The sequence below is a fragment of the Chelonia mydas genome, chromosome 11, assembly GCF_015237465.2.
Source record: "Chelonia mydas isolate rCheMyd1 chromosome 11, rCheMyd1.pri.v2, whole genome shotgun sequence".
Classification (NCBI taxonomy): Eukaryota; Metazoa; Chordata; order Testudines; family Cheloniidae; genus Chelonia; species Chelonia mydas.
Window position 1 is genome coordinate 29,749,609 of NC_051251.2, and position 17,857 is coordinate 29,767,465.

The 17,857-nt window shown below is 41.8% G+C and overlaps 1 long non-coding RNA gene across 1 annotated transcript in view; it reads right to left on the minus strand.

Moving 5' to 3' along the window:
- LOC122462463 overlaps positions 1 to 17,545 on the minus strand; it is a 77,670-nt gene extending 60,125 nt beyond the window's left edge. The window contains exon 1 of the long non-coding RNA XR_006285004.1: positions 17,430 to 17,545. This is a non-coding gene — a long non-coding RNA (uncharacterized LOC122462463). The remainder of the gene's footprint in view (positions 1 to 17,429) is intronic.
- Between the last annotated feature and the right edge of the window lie 312 nt (positions 17,546 to 17,857).

Consider the following 17,857-nt stretch of genomic DNA (forward strand, 5'->3'; position numbering starts at 1 on the left):
CTATCTTCCAGAGCCCCGTGCCCACTCTGCAGGCAAGGGGTTTCTATGGGTTTGAAAATAATTTACCAGGGCTCTTCTTTGGACAGCTTTGGCTGAATTTAAGTCCTGATTAGAAGTGAGTTCTCATGTGGGACAGTCACCACAAGACTTTTCCTATAGTCCCTTACCTTGTACTTGACACACCTTCCAACACTTTGAGCAAATGAGGCAGAGATTCTACAGAGAAAATCATTCACTACACAGGGATTCATTGTGTAAGCACCATTCATCCCATATATTGAATGAGGCATGGGTCCTATGGGAAAAGAGTACACAATAAGATAATGAAAGACTATCATAATGCATATACACAAGGAGGCAAAATTTAAGTTATGCAGACATATGCAGGGGCAGGTGAAGTTTGAGTGAGAAGCAGCAGAAACACAGAAGGAGCAAAGAAGCCCCACACACAGCTAGAGAACACCCCAGTAGTATTACCCTGAGAGAAATGCTGAGAACACATTTGTGTAAAGTGCTAGCTGAAAAAGACTTGGAGCTGTGAGCAAACAAATGATCTCCTGTTTCATTCCTATGATGTTCAAGGAAACAGGACTTTGTACATTCTTCGTAAACAAACAGGACTGCACCAAAGAAATACCAGACTCCATAATCAATTTCTCCTAATGAAAACAACCTGCCAGATACTGAAAATTGACTAGCTGCTCTGGACAAAAAGGAGTAACATTTTTTGGTTTACAAAACTAGTTTGATCTTAAGTCTGTCTCATCTTTAAATGTGTGTCCTTGTCAAGAGTGTTGTCTCTATTACATTAGCACACCGAGCAGCTGAGATCAGGGTCCCATTGTGTTAGATGTTGAACATACACAAAGTAAGAGTACCTGCTGCAAAGAGCTGACAATATAAGAAAGCCAAAACAAAGGAATCATCACCCTCATTTTATAGATAGTAAGATGAGCCACAGAGATTAAGGTCACAAAGTTCAGTCCAAAAAACTTCCTCAGATCTTCTTAGCCTTGTGTTTTAAGTATTGGGCTGGAACTGTTCTCTCTCTAATACATAACATAAAATGTCCCTTTATTTTAAAAAAAGCCAACCAAAGCTGGAGAAGAAGATGATCATGCCCCTAAAGCTAGACTGCCACAAATAAGGGACTTTGGGGACAGGATGAGAGAATAAGCCATACATGACAGAACACTCAATGCACTACTGGAAAATGATCAGATTCCTCATGGGGTAAGAACCTGACTATATATACACAAATTAAGTGGTTTATTTTTAAATCTTTACAGTTTTGCCATAACAGGACTTAATTACTTGTAAATGATCAGCCTCTGCATTTTTTTTTTTTTAAACACACACTGTGCTCCATATTCTTCTCTGTACTTGTTTAGCCCATTTTTAAGATCGGTATTGCATACAGCTTCTGGCTCCAGGAAAGTGGCTTTTGGTAACTGATGCCCCACCTCTGCGCCTTTCCATTTGAATAGGTCTTGGGGCCAATTACAGGAAACACAAATGAAGTCAAACTTCCACAGAAGCTGTAATTCAATTATTTCTCTCAGAGGTTTTGATCCTTTAATAAATACTGATAAGCTTGTATGTATAATCTCAAAAAAGGTGTTTTGCAATTCATGGTTCAAAGCACATTTTCATTAAACTGTAAATCTTCCCCTTTGTGGTGATCTTGTCATGCTCATATAAAAGGTACTCTGCATCAAGAACAAAATGAATGCTCTTCACTAATGAACAGGAAAAACAAGGAAATAATGGCAGCTAGAAAGTTACTCTATGAAGCCTTAACCAATCTTAGGATCTTAACATACATTGAAAAGGTTAAGCAGTTTAAACAAAGCTTAAATGTTTGCTTTTTAAATTAGTTTTTTTTAGTCAGCTTTCAATCTCATTTGAGTCCAATTTTTTCCTTCCTCCCAAAACAAAATGTTATTTTCTTGTATTCTCCTAGCCTATGACCATGAATGACTTGTGATCCAAATTCTGTTTATCCCTTTGAAGTCAATAAACCATTCACTCAAACCTGCTCACCTTGTTCATGTAACCCCCTTTGCATGCCAAAACTACTGTATAACAAAGCTAGAAATTGAATTTGTATATGTTCCTGCCCCTTAACTGGAAAGACTGTTTTAGCTTTCCCAAATCCACTTCTAGACTTTTGAACTTTTAGTTCAAAACAGTTTCTGCAAAGTTAGCACTATTAAAAAGTCCATTTGCCTATAGTAGAAAAGGAAAATTAGCAGTCATTCGTTAAGTAAGATTCCCATCTTCCACATAGTTGATAAACAGGAATGGTACACTCAGTAGAAATGCCAAACAGCATTCTAATTGCAGCTATTGCTGATTATAGGGATTAAAAAAGTTAAATGCCATATAGACAACTGTATCAACCAGAGCTCTGTGAATAATTCAGCTTGAACCTCAACACAACTCAAAATGATGGTGGATTGGAGTCTTGGAGTCCATGAATGATGAATTCAAGTCTAGGAATGTGCACAGAACTGGGATGATTTAGTTAACTCTAGCCCTCCCTCCAAATGATCCAGACATCTCCATTCTTCAAGGACCTGCAGCTTTCCTTTCCCAAACCTTACCATTTGGAGGGTGAGATGCTGGGAGAAATCTATTCAACAGCACAATCCAAAAGCATAGCTAAAGAATGTTTTCTTCTTACCTGTCTTCTGCCTCCTTTTCTCCTATTTATTGTATTCCTCATAGATATTCAGAAGATTGCTGGCTGAAGGTCCAGTGGTAACACAATAGGTATCATTTATATTTTTAAGAAAGTGTGTAGAGTGGGAAGGTTCCCCATAGTATTCTGAATCATTTGGAGAGCTACCTGAGGATGAAGGAAACTCATCTATACATTTTCCCCTTCTCAGGTTTAGGAAGTCATGTGTTCTGCCGAGTTGAGCCTCATCATGATAAACTGGGTTTATTTTTTATGTAGCTAAGGAATCTCTGACTAAGACATTGTTTTGACAGTTGTCTCTCATAATTACAGCTATTTGTTCTCCTCACAGGAGGACATTTAACACAGACTGAAAGCAAAGCAAAAATATTCTTGGAAATATTGCCCATTGTGTATTTTTCAGCCTGGAAATCTATTTCCATCTTTTCACCCTATACTATTTCAAGCTTAATATACAGAGTTTGATAAAGACTGCATCCCTCACATTTTGGAAATCACATGCCAAATTTCCAGATGATTTTTTTTTACTTATGCCTTTTGCATGGAAAATATTTTAATGTAGCAGTCAGGAAACTAGAATGTTTAAGATTACCTTTATTTTACTTGTGTGGAGAAGTGGTTATATAGTAAGGACTACATCTGATCTCTTAAAGAAAATGAATAGATTCATTAGACACTGAGTTACTTTGGTTTTCTAATGACATAGCTAAGAGAAGATGAATGAAGTACTTAATCAACATCTGCCTGTACTAGTTTTGCCACTTGGAACGCAGAGGAATCATTTTCAGGTAAAGAACTGAAAGTGTGTTCCAGCAGCCATTATCTAAATCAGATCCACAGAGCTGCTCCTGTATTACACATCCTCTGCCTTGTACGCATCCTCTGCCTTGTACACAAAGCTTTATCTGTAATTGAATCCTTAGGGGATGAATTATAATTCTCAGATAAAATAAATCCTACAATATTTTCAGATAAACTTGGTGGATTTAAATATTAAAGCTAATTGGTCTCAATGGGAAATTAAGATATATTTTGAAACATTTTTCACATTGGTGTGGTTAGCCTTTGTTCACCTCCAACATACTGAAAGAAGACACTTTCTAAGCAGAAGTAAAGACTTGCACTGTGGCATTCACTGTTAAATATAAACTTATTCATTTAAATTCATCTGATATTTTACAGATAGTGCTTCTGATTGTCCTGAACGTTCCATCTATTTTGTGCTGCTGTGCTAGTGTAATTGTTGTGCAATGTTTGAATAAAGTGCCTGCTGGGGATGCAGTAGTTGCAGATGCAATCCTTTAGCTACATAACCCAGTTGTACAGGAGACATGCTGGTCCTTGATTGCCACTATAGCACAGAAGCCGAAGCCAAAGCAGATGCAATACAAAGTGGGTGTAGTTATTTCTATAAGATGCTCTGTTGGTCTCTGCTATCCCTACTATATGAAAAGGTACAAAATGGACATAACCTGAACAGCCATCAGTGGGCTGTTAAGTCATGGCACAAAGGTCCACTACACCTGCTAAACAGTTAAACAAACCAAAAAAAACCACAAACAAACAAAAACACCTGTTCAAATGGTGCTAACCTACAGGTACCTGGAGCTAGCAGTGTGGTCAATGGTTACTATTCATATCCATAAATAACATGGCTCTAGGCTTGTGCTGTCACAGGGTAATAGACCTGTGGGTAAGGTAGCCAACAAGAAGTCACTTAAACACAGCAATAACTGAAATGTAGGAATTGTCTCTCCAATTGAAGGGGGGGGGGCAGGAAAGACAACTCAACACCATCCCACAGGGCTATATAAAATGTAATTAATCTGTTGGAAACATCCTATGTGCAGCCATGAGATAACTTTACTACTGACAAACTCCTATATCAGGACACAATCCTGTAAGCACCATGGTTATAGCTTCAAAAGCTAGATCGCTCAAGTCACATAAAATCACTTCCCTATCACTCCACAGCAGATCAAGGCAGAAAAAAGTGCACTTCCGCAGCAGACATGACAGTAATGTTTATGGGAAATGTTACTGTCATGTACATGGTCTGTGAAGGCAGAAGTGGCTGCTTCTTCTACCATTCACCTACATTAATATCCAGCAATTGCCACTGCTTTAGTCATTTGCCTCTGTGTATGTTAACATTCACTACCATGGCTGGTTGCTTTGAGAGCTCACTACACATATTCCAACCATGCTCTCTATGCAAGTGCTGTTAACTACTGCTAAAAAAATGCTGTCTCAGACATCTTTCAACACAATTTCTAGAAAAGAGTCAAATCCCCAACATGTCTATCTGGATTCAGATACGACTCTTGGGTAATTTGCCTTGCAAATGCATCTGCCGTCAATAGAATCAGCTGTACCAGCATGCACAGCAAAGTCCAGGGGGACATTCCATGCTAGGGCTGCTTGCTACAAAATATGCATGGTAGGAATGAACACAGAACTAACAATAGACTCTACAGCCATCTAACACAGCTGCCAACCTCTTCTCCCCCCGCCATGAAAATTCATATGCTACATTGGTATCCGTATACTGGCACTATTAGCACAACAGCCACACAGTGCTCCCACTCACCTTTACTTTCTGGACAGCTGTATTGTGCTGGCAGAATTTCATCCCCAGGTGTACCCAATTTTTCTCATTGCTAGTTCTCTTACTGTCAGAAGCAATTTGTTAAAAGAAATAGCAAAAGTTTGAATGCATGGAGTGAACAGAACTAGTTACCAGTCAATGTTTACCAATCCCTGGCACCACCATAAAACAAAGCCATAAACCTCAGAGAATATAGAATGGGCCTCATTCAAAGGCTATTGAAATAAATTGAGACTCTCTCACTGACTTCAATAGGGTTTGGATCTGGCCCAGTTCAGAGTAATCACATAAGAGTACCACTGCACCCTTTGCAAAAATACAGCCACAGTACTTAGACTGAAAGATCTTTGGGGCAGGGACCATCTTTTTGTTAGATGTTTGTACAATGCCTAGCACAATGGGATATTGGCCCATGCATGGTGCTCCTAGACACTCCAGCAACACAACCACAAGGTTAGCAGACCACCTATTCCAGCCAAGGAATAGAGAGCACAGGAGAAGTATGGCAGAAGGACTATTCCATGAAAATTGCATAATGAGAAAGCTTTTTCTTCTGGCAAATGCTGCTGTTCTTTCTTTCTGATGTGGCTATTAATGTTTAATCAACACGACAGAACTTCCCTCAATCATGAAGAAGCAACCAATTCTTCATAGTCAAAACGGTAAAGTCATTTATTTAACTGTAGATAACCAAATATTCAATAAAAATGGAAACATATGAAACAATTTCCATGCTATGTTATTTATGGCAGCACATATATATGAGTGCTGTTAAGCCAGTCGTCTCTTTCAGTTATTATTGAAGTGTCCTCATTGTAGTGACAGAAATAGAACACTTGCACAATCCTACATTAGTGAAGCTGAATTGCCATATTTTAGAAGTGCTAGTCTTTTAGAAGCAGTCAAACAAGTTCTAATCATTTTCATAATTATTTGTTCAATGCATGTACACCTGATGCTGCACTGCTTGACTGACTAAGGTGTGCATTTAGCACATCTCCTAGTAACATGTACTAATACCAGTTCTGTGGCTAAATTTAAAAAAAGAACAAACATCTGAAATAACTTCATTGCTTGGCTAAATAACTGCAAATGTTGTCTCTAGAATTCCTTTTCAAATGACAAACATGCTACATTGTCAATCAAGTAAAATAGCTCATCAGCGTAACTCACTAAAGCATGAAAGAAGGCAACATATCGTGTGCTACTCAATAGAAAAATATTTCTTTAAAAAGCAAATGGTCATGTTTGTTTTCTAATTCTAGCACTTTGTGTAGCAAGAGGTAAGATGCTCTTGTAGTTAAGGCACTGGACTGGGATTTCGCAGATTTGGGTTCAATTACCAGCTCAACCACCAAAATTTCCCTTCCGAATCTCTAAAACATAGGAATAACAATTCCTTCCCTCACCCTCTCTTTTTTATTTAGATTGTAAGGAGGTTTAAAATTTTATTTTCATACCACATTGGAAAGGATTGGGGTTTTTTGTTCCAGTATTTTCACAAAAAGGGAACTGTGCCTAAATGTCCATTTTAGGACCAAAACTGGACAGAGGGGCCTGATGGTTGGACTACTGGCCAGGGATGGGGGGTGTGGGGAGTGGGGGGGGGCAAAAAAAAAAAAAAACAACAACCACACAGATTCCAGTTGCTGCTCTGGCTGATTCAGAGTAGAGTTTTTCCATTCCAGATCATTCTGAATCTGGCAGAGCAAGGGCTTGAAACAGGGTCTCCTACAGCTTAGGACAGTCCCTCAACCACCAAGGTAGCAAGTCTCACATGCATTTTCATTTCACCAAAAGTGTTCTAACCAGCTCTAATTGTAAGTGCTTTCAGACTGTCACTGACTATGTATTTGTAGGGTGCCTAGTACATTAGGGTACTGATTTCATTTGGGGGCTCTGGGAACTACAGTAATTAAGAAAAACCCAATAGTTTGATATTATACATTATTACTACGAGCTACAAATTAACAGATTCTGCAGATTATGTCCTTAAAACCTCTACAAAAATAAGGCACTGACATAGAAAAGTCAAGGTGTGGAGAATGAGGGAGTTGTGCATAATTTTTTATTATAGTCATGTCAGGTTGTTTAGGATTATCCTGCCTGACTGCACAGAATTTAAATCTAAGTGTGAGGTGGGAGTGGAGACAAACAGGAAACAAAACAATGAGAGCAAGGAGATAAAATACCTTATGAACGATCCCCATCCCACATTGAAGCTATTACATGATGAATGCCTATACCTGGCTCCAGCTAGGCTAGCAAGGTTTATTCTTCAGACCCAAGTCTAAAATCAAAGGGAATTGTGACAGGATGCTTTACTCACCACTGGATGGTGCTGCCTGCTGGTAATTCTGGGGATTAGCTGGTCAGGCCAATGCCCCTTACAGCAATTACACCACATCAGTTTCTCCTCTGCAGCCCCTCTCTGGCTCTCAGGCAACACAGCTGTCCTCTTCATGACCAGCCCTCTGGTGGTTACTATTGTAGTTTCCCCATCCATGGGGTAGCAAATCAAGGTTCCTGCTCTCCAGCAGTCTGAGGCAGTCTTCTGCTACACTCCCTCACAGTACCACTCCCACAGTGGCTGGCAGGGGATCCTGGGCCCACCCTCTACTCCAGGTTCAGGCCTAGGGACCCTCTACACAGCAGCCAAGATCCATTCCCTACACCTTACTGCCTTTTTCTGAGCTGTTTCGATACCACCTGGCCTTCCCCACTCCTCAGGGTTTACCAGTAACTTCACTCCCTCCCCAGAGTAACTTTAGGCAACTTGTCTCTGCAGCTCCTCAAACACTCCCAGCTAGTGACTGCAGCCTTCTTCCTGTTCTGTTTCCATTTCCTGTCTTTGACAGGAAGCCCTGTCTGTCTCTCACAGGTGAGCTCTCTAACTGCCTCAAGCTCCTCTCTTTGCAGCCCAATTAGCTGATTGGACCCACCTGGTCCAACTCAGCTCTTGCAGGGCAGTCTGGGCTTAGTGGAATTGATCCCACCCTGGAAAGGATGTTAAGAAAAAGGTACACAGGCCTTTGGTTTTGTAACCCATCCCTGATCTCTGTGTACCTTTGGGTGAATGAACAAACAATGTGTTGTTTTGGAGAATCTGTTTCTGAGACACTTTAATCAGCTGCTGGTCATAGGTCCCTGGTGTAAGAGGTGCCAGACAAAATTGGGCTTGGTGTGTTAACATGGCTGGGAAACAGGGGAACTGCCAGTTCCAGAGTGGTTGAAGTACATGGTCCCAGCCTTGACAGAGGTGAAGGTAGTGAGGACTGTCATCTGAGGGGTGCACTTGAGAGGAACTAAAAGGGGTCTAAAGCTCATTCTGCAACCATTACACAGATAAAACAATTTAGGACTTCTATATTTGTCTTAAATGAAATGCTAGTTTATATAATCAAACATTTTCTCCTGTTAAATTCTCCCCGCTCTCCAAGTGGTGCAATTTCCCCTCTTGAGCAAGTATATCATCAAGTTACTTAACATAAATATACAAGTTTAAAGGAAATCTGGTCAAGACATAAAGGCTGATGTTCTCTCAGCCAAACTAGCAGGCTAAATAAGTCACCAAATCTATGTAGGTAATAAACGTTTCTATTAGCCTATTGCTTTGTATTGTCTTGAAGGCATCATGTGCTGCAGAAAAATGAAGACTGGTTTCACGTATCCTTATTTTTCTTGCTGAGACTATTACACATAAAGGAGATCTCACTCACCTTTCCAAAGGCAATGGGTACATTCTGCAGAAGGCATCCTGAAATCTAGGGGAGTTGTGGTTCGTTGCTGATCCATTGTCACTGCCCACTAGACATGTGTCAGGGCTGTCATCAGGGCCGGTTCTAGGCACGAGCAAAACAAGCAGGTGCTTGGGGCGGCACATGTCTAGGGGTGGCATTCCGGCACCGGCCATGCAGCCCCTAGAAATGTGCCCCCGCCGCCCCAGCTCACCGCCGCCGCTCCGCTTCTCCCCCTCCCTCCCAGGCTTGCCGCACGAAACAGCTGTTTGGCCCGGCAAGCCTAGGAGGGAGGGAGGAGAAGCGGAGCGGCTGTGCACTCGGGGGAGGCGGCGGCGCAGAGGTGAGCTAGGGCGGGGAGCGGTTCCTCTACACCCCCCCCCCACCTCCGCTCCGCCTGCTTCCCTGAACGCGCTGCCTCTCCCTCGCCTGAGAGAGAGGGGGGAGAAGCAGAGAGGCGGCGTATTAAGGGGAGCAGGAGGAGCGGAGGTGAGCTAGGGCGGGAGGTTGAGGGGGGGAAAAATGCAGCACTCCTGGGGGAGGAGGTGGGGCTGGGGATTTGGGGCAGAGCTGGGGGCCAGGCACAAAAAAAAAAAAAAGTGGGGGCAGCCAAAAATTTTTTTGCTTGGGGTGGCAAAAATCCTAGAGCCAGCCCTGGCTGCCATATGCTTATAAGAGACAGCTGGTGCATTGCTAAAATAATTATCCATCACTGAATGAAGGATAGATTGATTTGGACTAATCATTTTACAAGTTTATACAATGGTTCATTGAATATTATAGTTGTGAGGGCCGGTATTTTTCTCTTTAAAAAACGTTTGAATCATCACTCTGAATACCTCTTTTCCCTAGCATACTGTAAATATAGTATATGTTTCCTATTATACTTCAGAATATATCCATTCATCTACCACAACGACAAAGCTCAAAACTGCTATTATATTTTAAAAGCTGTACATGTTCAGATGTAAACATTACTTTATAAAAGCACTCTACAAAGTTTCTACTGAACGCATTCATAATGGCATTCCAGGAAACCTTGTCTGAAATCATACCGCCTGGTCTTTTCTCTCTCAGAGATATTTCCCAGACTAACCTATTGCAGTTATAACATGTAAGTGCTTTAAGCAGTCTCCTACCCCTTAGCCAAGGAACCCTAACACATTCAAAGACACAGGGTAGTAGGGCACTGCTACTGACATTACCATTGTGCAACAGGTAGCATCTGGATGGAAGCTTGACTTTAAACCCAAAAATGTGCACTCTGTAAAGGGTGATTTTTTTTCCTTTTTTTAAATATTCTACTTTCTTAATATTAGAACTGCACCAAATGAAGATTTTTCCTGCTATTTTCTATTCTCTCTTTGTGTAGTGTGCTGCAGTAACTGAGGCTAGAAGATATAAACACCTGGATCCAGGCAGCTAAGCCTGTGTTCATACTGCCACCTGGGCAACTGCACATGATAAGAGGTATTTCTGGCTTCATATACCATTTAGTTATGCAGAAGCAGTTGAGGCTGCAAGAAGGAGCCCATGACAATATGTGCTTCTTTCACAGCAAGGCTGCAGATGTGCTCTGTTGAGAGGGATATGATTTTGTCCAATTTTTAAAGATAGGTTCCTCTTCTCACATACTTCACCTGTATCTTTATAGAGTCCACTTTCAGTAAGCTACTCTCCAGGCAGGTGAAGGTGCTGTCTGTATTTGGTATGTGAAGGTAGTTTAGACCTGTCATTTGTATATTGCTGGCCCTGAAGTTCATGTCACCGTATTATCTCCCCCGTGGGATTTCCATACATGTTGAGTAAGATGAGAGGCAGAGCTGATCCCTGCTGTGGCTCACAGATAAAAATTCTCAAGGCAGAGGGAGCAGTGACCCTTTGGGATCAATGAAAGATATTACTTTACCTGCCTTGTCTTCCTTTGGGAATGGTTGGAGAAGAGATTGAAGCTGACTCAGTCTACTCTTTCCAGACATGACAGAGCCAAATCATGCTCAGTTGTAATAAAGGTAGCAGATAGGTAGGATTGGAAGGATTAGATTTTTATCAGTAAGTGTCGTTAAACGTCAATTTTGCCATACACACACAGACCAACCAAGATATTTTCATCAATAATCAAATTTTACAGATAGGCGCAAAAAAAATGCTGCTTAAGAACTTATTAGAGTTTGATTAAAGGATATTTAATTTGTATATTTTGACATGTGATGTTGACAATTTGTGTTTTAACTGTCAAACATTTAACTCTGAATCCCAACATCTACTATCATTAAATAATTATCTGACCCACTCAATTTCCCACAACCATGAAAATTTAAATAGATAAAAGTAGAAAAATGCTTAAAAATATTATCCATCAAAATTATATAAAAATTGAATTTTGCCAAGCCTGCAGAGCTGATATTTTCCATCTATGTATTTGAAGACTGTCCACCAGTGGAATCAATACCATACACCTGCTGAAGTCCTGCTGTGAGTGATCAGAGATATTGACAGAGGTCAGAGGCTCTCAACTGCTCAATCATTTTAACTAAAACTAGGAGGATAGGCACTGAACATTAACTGATGGACAATCATCCACACTTAGTCATGTTTTTGACTGACAGCTCATAGCTATGGTAGCTGTGTGCAAACATGCATCATTTTTGCAGTTCTATAACTCCTTTCCAGAATCTTAAAATGTTGTCAAAACATTAATTAAGCCTCAACATAACCTGTGAGGTACTGTAGACAGCATTATACATTTATAGATATCAACTAAGATACAAAGACAAATTATTTAAAAACGGATACATCAGAATTTTATTCCAATATTTGCTATCATTTCTACTCTCTGAAACTGCCAGTCCCACTCTTTCCTTCTTTAGAATTTGTTTTTATTTTTAAAAAATATTAAATAGTTATGATGTAGGTTATATTATCCAGTACTAAAGAATAAGTAGCTCTAAACTGTCCAGTTGTAAAACGGTTCAGAACTTCTATATCAACAGATTGTAGCTTCATTCATTACAATTTTATAACTAAACATTAACATATCACATATACTTTATAATAAAAAGTTTAATCAGATGGATCATATTAACTCCATCTTGGCTTTATTGGGGGATAAGATATGTGTGGGATTTTCAAAGACTTCATAATTGTTCAAAAGCCTCCATATGATTTTACCAAATTATGTTTTTTTTTATTTTATTAAAAAAAACATTGTAATTAAATATTTCAGGACAGTTTCCCAGATGGCGTAAATCTTTGTCATTTTATTCACATTATTGAGGCAATGGTGATTTGCACTTGATGGGGACCTGGCCTTGAATTTAGAAGCTATCATCACTATTTAAGGCCTTTATCATGCAGCTCTTAGGACCAGTAATTACATTTACTAGAAGCTAACCACATTTTGAATTTAAAGTCACAGGTGCAGGGAAGAGAGCCAGATCCTGTAACTAGAAGTAATTAGAGTCCCATGGCCCCAGTGAAGTCAATGGGGCTTCATAGGGTGAAGGGATATGCCTTCATGGATCCATTTCCAAGATCTATGCTTTATATCATATTTTAGGCAAAAAAAGTCTCTGATTTAGAACCTCCCTGGCTGACCAGACCCCTTAGTTGGATCTTTTCATGATACATTGTCCCTTGCTCTCTCTTTCAGGTTTGATCTTTTGCTTTATTTCTTAGCCCTCTCTACTGTTCTCTCTCTTCCTCTGTGAAAGCCCATCACTCTCTTAAGACAACATGCACTTAGCCTTTGTCAAGGTTCCTTCCCCTCTCTGAACTCTAGGGTACAGATGTGGGGACCTGCATGAAAACCCCCTAAGCTTTTTTTTACCAGCTTCAGTCAAAACTTGCCCAAGGTACAAACTATTTTACCTTTTGCCCTTGAACTTTATTGCTGCGACCACCAAGCATCTAACGGGGAACGAGCCCGCTTGGAAATGTCTTCCCCCCCCCCCCCCACACACACAAATCCTCCCCAAACCCTACACCCCCTTTCCTGGGGAAGGCTTGATAAAAATCCTCACCAATTTGCATAGGTGAGCACAGACCCAAACCCTTAGATCTTAAGAACAATGAAAAAGCAATCAGGTTCTTAAAAGAAGAATTTTAATTGAAGGAAAAAAAGTAGAAGAATCACCTCTGTAAAAATCAGGATGGTAAATACCTTACAGGGTAATCAGATTCAAAACATAGAGAATCCCTCTAGGCAAAACCTTAAGTTACAAAAAGACACAAAAACAGGAACATACATTTCATTCAGCACAGCTTATTTTCTCAGCCATTTAAACAAAAGAGAATCTAACGCATATCTAACTAGATTACTTACTAAGTTCTAAGACTCCATTCCTCTTCTTTTCCCGGCAAAAGCATCACAAAGACAGAGGGAGCCTTTGTTTCTCCCCCCTCCAGCTTTGAAAGTATCTTGTCTCCTCATTGGTCATTTTGGTCAGGTGCCAGCGAGGTTATCCTAGTTTCTTAACCCTTTTCAGGTGAAAGGGTTTTTCCTCTGGCCAGGAGGGATTTTAAAGGTGTTACCCTTTATATTTATTCCCTTTATATTTATGACAGCCTTCCTTTCAGAGAAAAACCCCCTCTTCCTTTCCAAGCCTTCTGCTCTGATTATTCAGTCTTCTTTCAGCTCTGTATCTTTTGTTCCATACCCCTCTATAATCTTGGCCTTGATCTCTGCTCCAGCCTCCATCTACAGGTTTGTTCAAATAGTTTCCAGCCCCCACATCTCATTTCCTCATTTTCCCTTTGCTCCTTAGTGATTACAGAAAGAGTGGTGGGTCCTAACATCTATTTTTGCATGCTTTGGACGTTGAGACACTATTTTCTATGTACTTTCTATTCACCTTAAACTGTTAAAACAAACAGTCTCCCAGCAAAACCATCATGTCCAAACAATTACTTTTTCATTGGGAGTTCACAGATGTTATAAACAAAGTAAAAATAAATTAACTAAAGCAATCGGGGTAGAGGTCACTGAAGAGAATACTGGAGGAATAAAGAAAACTCTAAATGATCAGGAGAAGCAGTTAAAAACCTATTATAATTATGTCGGTAAATAATGGAGAATACGTGTAAGGGAATTCTGACAGAATTACACAGTTAACTGGTGGATTGTGTTAAGATCTGTTCAGTTAGTAAATGTAAACATTGTCCGGGCTGTAGATGTTACAAAGCAAGAAAAATGAGCTGAGGGCAAAATGAGATGTCTAGGTACGAGCTTAACATTGTTTGATGTACATTGTATAACTTGCCCAGAAAAGCAGTTCAGCGACATTACTGTTTTTCTCCTTATGCAACAATGTAACGAGTTCATATTCGAAAGGGCAAAAAGGGAATGAAAGGGCTGTTTCCTACAAAGAATCAAAGTGGATATGCAGTGGACTGTGCTGAAAGTAGCAGAAGCAAAAATACTGTAAAAGTCCCAGTGAAGGGCATGAGTAAGGCTAAGATTTTGTCATGGATATTTTTAGTAAAATTAATGGAGAGGTCACGGACAAAAACGAAAAATTCAGGGAAGTGTGACCTGTCTGACTTTTACTAAGAATGTCTGGAACAAAATGGGAGTCTGGGGGTCCCCACACCGCCTGAACGGGTGCAGCTGCTCTGGGGGTTCCCAGCTGCCTGCAGGGGCCGGGAGCTGTGAGGTACCCACAGCGCTTGCAGCTCCAGGTGCCATGGCAGCTGGGAGCTCAGGGGATCTTCTGCCACCACCATGGAGGAGCTCAGGGGTTCCCCCGCCATCCCTGGTGGCCAGGAGCTTGTGAGTTCCCTCATTGCCCAGGAGTTCCCATGCTGCCTCCAGTTGCCAGGAGCTCGGGGGCGCTCCTGCCACTGCCCGTAAACTTGGGGGTTCCCCCGCCACTCCTGCTGCCCAAAAGCTTGGGGGTTCCCAGGCCACCCCTGGCTGCCAGGAGCTCAGGGGTTCTCCCACAGCCGCCCGCGAGTTAGGGGGTTTCCCCCGCCACCTGCTGTGGCCGGGAGTGAGGAACCACCTGCGGCAGCCAGGAGCTGCAGAGTACCCTGCCACCCGTTGCAGTTGGGAGCTGCCAGGGCTGTCAAAGGTGGCGGGATACCCTTGCAGCTCCCCACCTCTTCGTGACTTCTGTCACAGTCAGATTCTGTGACTTCCGCAACCTCCATGACCAAATCGTAGCCTTAGGTATGAGGTATTAGAAAAAGGCTAGGCCACAGAACAGATGAGCTGTTCTCACTTGTCTATTCAAAACTATGTTATTGTTCTGAAAACAATATGGCAGAAACAGCCACTATAGTGTGTATATGTAAAACATAGCATCTAAGCTCCATTTAAGTAAAGTAGAGTTCTTCTACATTTTTTATTGTAACCCAACTGGCATCACCACTAGACATTTTATGGAAATCCTCTTCCCACATTCTCATTTAAGTTTCCCACCAAATTAGTAAAGACCAGAGATGTGTAGCTTTTTGTTGCCGTTAAACTGCTGTCCTCCTATTGCAACGATGGCCAACCTCTGAATTAGCCTGGAAATGCTTCTTTTCCATCTGTTATTGCCTCAATAATAAGTTTAGCACAGAGTAGTGAGAGTAGTTGTGCATAAAATATAATGGTACATAATTAATAAAAAGTGTAACTTATGTTCAAACACGTCACCCTTTCCCACAAAATATATGAGCAAGAAATGGAAACTTCCCAAACACTTATATGTTGCACTTTATGACCATCTGTCTTCTCTGGGCATATAAGAAAAAATGCTTAAAAGTAAGAAAAGTACTTAAAGAAATAGGCTGCCTGGCATATTGTACAGTGTCATGGTAATCAGGGCCAAGCCAGAAGAGGGATACATATGCACAGGAGTATGTCCAGAAGGGAAGGGATTACCTTCCCTTCCAAACACAGACAGACATTCCTCTGGAGGTCATGGCTTAGACTCTAAGAAGTCCAGGATTTTTACAATGAAGTGTTACCACCTCAGCTCCCACTTGCAACCAGTTCTTGCATGTTCAGCAAGAATGGGGGACTAGAAAGGAAGACATTGCTAGCCATGATTGCAAGGAATGGGGATGTTGTGTTATTAAGGACTTAATAAGTACCTAATCTCACCTCTGTCATTTTACTCTGTTACTTTGTTTTCCCTTCTTTGTTTATTTGGTAACCTCTGCTTGCTGGCTTCGTGCAGGAGTAGCAGAGGGCATGGGCAGAGTCCAGTCAAGATAGCTCCCTTATTCCCACACACCAAATCTATTCTACAGCCCTGGGAAGTAGCTGAAAAGACTTCTCCACTCCTCTCACCCACTGTGGTCCAGGTGAGTAGAAAGGGCCATCAGGGGAGGCTTTTAGAAGACCTAAGCCACCAGAGTTGCTCCCACTCATCAGCCAAGATCAACAGCAGAAGCTGACCTCGACATCTCTTGCAACTACCTATCATTGCTGTAACTTCACATCTGTTGCATATGAACTGTAGACATAACTGATCGATCGATTACTCCTCATGCTCCTCACCACACTTCCATCTTTAAATCTTCCCATTCCCTTGCCCACACACAATCACCCTCCCTGCCTCTCCTTAGGCCTGCCATTTGTACTGTGTCACATAATTTTAAAAAAAGCAAAACAAAAAAAAAACAAAGGCCCCTAAAAAACATCTGTAGTACCACCCAAGCTCGCTCACTGATTTATAGACCCCGTTTCCCGCTTTCTGCCTTCATCTTTTTTGGATTACAAGCTCATCAGGGCAGGGACAGGACTCTTGTGCAGCACTTAGAGCAGTATAGATACTACTTTAATAGGGTCTGGATCAGGCCCTGCAGAAGGGGGTGCTCCTTTATTTTCTGTATTCTTTAATGATAACTTATGTGTATTAAAGTAGATGAAAAAAAAGAGACCCATTGTCTTCAGTGGGAGATAGATCAGGACCTCAGATACAAGGGGCTTTAAGTTACAGACACACAGGGTAAGGGTAGGTCTTTGCCCTAAATGCATACCATTCAAACCCAGAAGTTTGATATTCTTGGGGACTGTCAAGGGTGACGACTCACTGCTGTGGCACCTCCTGCTGGTTGTCCAGGGAATCAGCTCTTTTCAGCCAGGAGCGCTCTCTGCCGGTTGGTGTCTCGCCTGCGACTGGCCCCATACCCCTTCCGGACCCCGCTGTGTCCTTCCAGATTAGGGTTCTGCCCCTGGCAGTACCCCCTCAGTCTGGGTGTCCTGTCCTCTCCTCAAGGGAACCCCCAACCCTCCTTTGCCTCAGTGGCTACTGTCAGTTTTCGTCTAGCCCCCGCTCCCTGGGGCAGCCTGTACCACTCATCATCAGCAAGGGGGGTCAGACCAGCGGCCTCTGTCTAGGTCTGGGCAGCTCCTCTGCAGCCTTAGTACCCTTTCATGGGCCTTTACCTTGACCTGCATCCTGGGGCTTTGCTAGGCTGAAGCTCCTCAGCTCCCTCTGCGCTTCCCTAGCTCTGCTCTGGGTACCCTCCTCAGCTTCCCCAGCAGCCAGGTCCTCCTCTCTCTGTGTAGCTAGAGAATATCTGTCTCAGCTTCTGGCTAACAGCCCTCTTATAGGGCCAGCTGTGGCCTGATTGGGGTGTGGCCCCACCTGTGGCTACTTCCCCCAATCAGCCTAGCTTTCCTCCAGCTATAGCCTTCTCTTAGAGCTGTTTTAAGCCCTTCAAGGCATGGCAGGGTGACCACCCTGCCACAGGGACATAAAAGATGGACATATCCCCTCTCTCAACTCCATTTTTAATTTTAGCTGACTGAAGGCTGAAGAGGATGGTGAGTGAATTTAAATAGGGACTAGAATAGCTTCTACTTCAAATACT